Source organism: Humulus lupulus, chromosome 3 (assembly GCF_963169125.1).
Source record: "Humulus lupulus chromosome 3, drHumLupu1.1, whole genome shotgun sequence".
Lineage (NCBI taxonomy): Eukaryota > Viridiplantae > Streptophyta > Magnoliopsida > Rosales > Cannabaceae > Humulus > Humulus lupulus.
The window spans coordinates 214,657,495-214,662,655 of NC_084795.1; positions in this window are offsets into that span (position 1 = coordinate 214,657,495).

Sequence of the window (5,161 nt, forward strand, 5' to 3'; positions counted from 1 at the left end):
GTCCCAAGGGACCACCATGTATAAGGGGCCATTAGAGCCCAACTATAAAAGGAGCTTGACCCCTCAGAATGAGGGGTTGGAAAATTCATTGTATGCAGAGGCTATGGAGAAATATACTAAAGCATGCTCCATTTTTTATCTGTGTTTACTTTTCCTTAAAGTTTATTCTAAGTTCTTATATAAATATCATCTAACTTACCTTTGAGTTTTCCGATCTAATTTCGTTGATGAAATTTCACCGTCAACAGTGGGCATATCGAACTACAGTTCGCACTTCAACAGGACATACCCATTTTTCCCTGGCATATGGATGTGAGGCCATGCTACCAATCGAGGTCGAAATACCCACTATTCGAAATCATGCTTATGATCAAGCGTCGAACCAATCGTAGCTCGAAGTAAGTCTGGACCTTATTGAAGAAAGGCGAGATGAAGCTCAATTAAGGAATGCATTATATCAGCAGTGAGCTACTCGATATTCAATAAAAAGGTTCGAGACAGGAAGTTCAGATTGGGAGACTTGGTGCTAAGGCGTGTTGTAATGCCCCGAATTTCCTAATAAGGTTTAGGACCTTTATTAGGAGGCCGGGAGGGCCATAATTGATTTATTATGTTATTTAGTGATCATATACACGTTTATGTGAATTATATTATTATATGATGACAAATGCATGCATATGGGTGTATTTATAATTATAAGGGCATTTTGGTAATTTGGCCTGTTGAGGGCATGATTGTGTATTTTCTTGGCTCAGTGGAGTTGTAAGAACTAGAGGTTCAGCTATTGAGTAAGATGGAATTCTCTAAGGTGGATCTTAGGTCTGGTTAGTACCAGTTAGAGATAAGAGAGAATGATAAACAGAGGATTGTTTGTATCTGGTGAGGGCACAGGGAGTGCTAAGTTATGTGTTGAGAACTTGTTTAATGCCAAGTGTTTATGAATCAGATGATCAGAGCATTCAAAGGTTTATTTGAATGGGAAATGTGATCGTCTTGGACGATGGTATCGTGATGTTTTCTCTGTGGAGATTTGCCAAGGTCAAGGAACGCCTTAGGGGCAAGAGTTTCCTTGGATGGTAAGGATATTGGAGGTTCCTTGAGAATTAATTCTAAGTCTTCTTGCAGATCAGAATCAGTTTGGAGGTGGTTATGACACCTCAGTAATAGAGAAAAGTGATTGCCTATGCAACGTGTTGAGTAAAGGATTTGACCAGAACTAGAGTAGAGCTTCTGGTGGGCCAGGTGACCAGATTTATGTTTGAGATTACCATCTCAGGGAAGATCAAAAGGAAAGATGGTTAAGTGAATCACAGATAGGAAGATTGAGGAGAATGTCTTAGTTGGATTAGTTAAGGATTATACAGTGTAAGGTATGAATTTATTGAGGTATAAGGATCAGATTTGGGATCCGATGGACACTGGGATTAATTGGGAGATTCTAGATGAATCTCGTGTTATTCTCCTATTCTCTTCATTCAGGCATCATGAAAATGTATCAAGATATGAAAACTTCTAGTGGTGACCTGAAGTGGAGAGGTGCATAAGAGAGTGCATGATAAAGTTCGTAGCCTGTTAGCAGGTCAAATCAGAGTATCAGGAATCAGCAAGGCCATTGTAGCCTTTGAGTATTTTATAATGGAAACAAGGAAAGCATCGCGATGAGTTTTGCGGTGAAGCTTCCCTGGATAGTGGGTCAGTGTAATTTAGGTTGAGTTATTATGGACCGGTTTTCCAAGTGAGTTTATTTTTATCAGTAATGATAATTGATCAGTATTCAGATCTCTATGTGAGAAAGAAATAGAGCACCTTCTTGAGAATTCAAGGTCTATCTTATCAGATGAAGACTCTATTGTTACTTCCAGGTCTTTGAAGGGTTAAAGAAGGCAATGAGTATATAGATGGAATTCAACATAGTTTATTATTCTCAAAGTGATGGTAAATCAGAGAAAGAAAGAAAGAGAGTTATCCAGTATTGGAAAGATACCTTACGAGATGAGGTATGTCAAAAATTCTTAGCACCAGTTTATTGAAATGAGATGGGTAAGGATGCAGAATTAAAAATCATGCAATGGTTCAGGGGTCCATTGAGATTGTTAGAGGTTGGAGCGTGAATGCTCACTTCTCAGAGTAAATGGAAAAGTTTTACAGAATAGAAAAGTAGGAACATGGAGTTCAAAGAAGAAGAATGTATCTTCCTTAAAGTATCACCATGGAAAGGGGTAAGGAATTAAGGGCAAGCTAAGCCCTAGCTTATCTTGGTAGTTTGAATCCTGGGTAGGATTGGTTAGGTTGACTGTGGATCAGCCTTATCTTTGGCACTGTCAGTTGAATACAGTGTGTTATGTATTGTCATGCAGGGGACATGGGTTAAAGGAACTCATGAGTTGAATCCTGAAAATCTGAAGGTTGAGGTTAAGTATTCCGGTAAGGAATAGCCAGTTTAGATTGTAACAGAAGTAATAAGGTGTAACGACCCGGATTTTCAAGACTCGATAATGCGGAAATATAAATGTTTTCATTTAACAAAATGTCTCAAAAACCCATAGAAAAAAAAAACTTTTTAAAAAGTCGTATGGCCATACTTAACATTTAGTTACAAACATGTTTTATAAAGATTAGAGTGAGCCTAGTTTAGGAAAATTACACAACATTTCCAAAAATAAAAAGGCTTCCCAAAAGGTCGGTCCACATGTACATTTGCAAGGAAGACTCCAGCGCTCACTGCTCTGCCCTGCCCTTGCCCTTACCTACAACATGAAACAACTAGGTAAGCGAAAACGCTTAGTAAGATCAACTTTCAAACAAAGCAAATAGAGAAATAGGGATCCGGACCCATCCCGACCCTACACAATCAATTTCAAGAATGCTAAAGCATCCTGGCAAACTTATGGTCATGCCTGATAACCAAGGATAAATTAATTCCTATCTAGATAAAAATCGTGCACTCAGAAAATCCCAGAACAAGCAGATATATTATATCACAACTATATCTTACCAACAATTATATCCCTGCACTCAGAAAATCCCAGAGCAAGCAGATATATTATATCACAACTATATCTTATCAATAAATATATCCCTGCACTCAGAAAATCCCAGAGCAAGCAAATATATTATATCACAACATAATTCGAGACCAACGCTCGACAATTTCCAACAATTCATGCGTAACGCGCCCTCCAACATAATTGCTAATCTGTAAAAGAGAACCGAGTCCCCACACTAAGATCTAGCCAATAAATATTCTCATCAAGGGTAACTATCGTGTTACCTAGGGCATCGCTACTTATTCAAGAGTGTAATCCAATTTACACGGTTTTACGGAGACTTCTATGTTAATCAGTGGTGCTGGTGAGCAGCTGCCCCAAGGGTGTTCAACCTCACTCAAACTTGGCAATCCCTAGTATCTCTAGGCACTCTCACGGAATGGCCAATATTCACGGCTGCTATCCGGGAATAACTTATCAGAGCACTTGCTCGGATTCTAACCGTCCAATGATTAAGTAAGCATGAGGGCCCCTAGGTCCCATCTATCTTGGCGCCCCTAGGTTTAACCAGCTTATCCTCATCTCATGGCCACTCGTCGCGGTAATGAACCGGACATAAATAAAATCAAGCAGTGTGACGGGGATCAACCGTCTAGGATATGACAGACTTCTACCGTTCATATTTTCTAAATCAGCACTCACTAGACTAACGTCTCTAAGCAACTTTCTATGACAGCCTATATATATGCATGTATCCCTATACTAACATACAAGACAATAATCATTTCATGTTGCAGCTATAAAATATAAGTTGACTTACTTGGAGTCCTTAGCGCTCAGCAGGTTTTCACCCTCCAACGTTCAGTCCAGTTACGCTTAGCCAATACTGTAGTTATCCCTACAGTATACTCGGATTAATTATGGCACTCATAATTCATTATTATTATTTTGGGCAGTTTGGTCATTTTAATAAAAGTCATTTGTAAGGATTTACAATCCTTATTTGGTTTTAAACCTATTAAGGAAAGTTATACAAAATATTCGAGACTAAACTCTAAGTCTCGGGGAGACCTATCATAAGGTCTCGATACCTAGGCTCGGGTATCACAATGGTATTTCCCACAATCCGCTAAAAATCTTATTCTTTCAAGGTATCGCTATTAACCCGCACTTTCGACTAGTCGGTTAAAATATGTAAGATTTTAGCCGGTATTATATCCAGAAAATACAAATAAATTCCTTAATTATTTTTAAAGAAAATAAACTCTTAAATTTTCCTTTTATTTTTCTTAAGGTTTTAATATCTAAAAACCGTTTTAAGAAAATTGCCTAATTTGTCTTAATTAGGAAAACCGTTATAAATTTCTCATCTTGACTAATTAATTTTCCAAAAGCAATTAATCAATTTTTACTTACTAGAAAAATAATTCATTTAATTATTTTCTCAAAATATAGGGTTTTAAACCCTCTTTTAATTTATTAACTATTAATAAATTAAATCTCTTATTTTTAGAAAGAATAAAAACTCTTTAATAAAAATAATTCATTTTAACTCAAAGGGGTAATTTTAGTGAAAATATGATTTCAAGACTTACCAATTTATATCTTGAAATAAGCAAAATTTTACTTTTTTACCTTATGTTCCAAAATCTCATTTTTACACTAAGTGTGAAAAACTTATTTTTCACATTTTTAACTACATACTTCGTTAGTTCATAACTTGAAATTTACTTACCCAATTGTTACCAAAATTTCCCAATTCCATTTTTGTTATGCCATTTAGGTCTTTGAAAAATCTTAGGTCAAAATGAGCATTTTTTATTGGTGAAATCATTTTCCAACAATGAGGTAAAAATGAACTTATTTTCAAGTCCTTATTTTTCCCAAACTTTGACAGTTAATAACTTTCAAACCGTTCAATATTTTCTTAACAAATTTTATAGTGGAATAATAGGTTATTCCAGAAATATGTCCACAAAATTTTAGAAAAAACTGGGTTCATTTTCCTTATACAGTGGCTGTCCAAACTTGGTTCCGAAAATAAGAATACGAAAAAACAGTTTTTTACCTAAATTTTGAAATAGCATAACTTACTCATTTCTAAACATTTTTTTGTGTTTCAAAAGCTCAATTTTATGTACTCAATCTCAACAACATCACAGTACAATTTAATT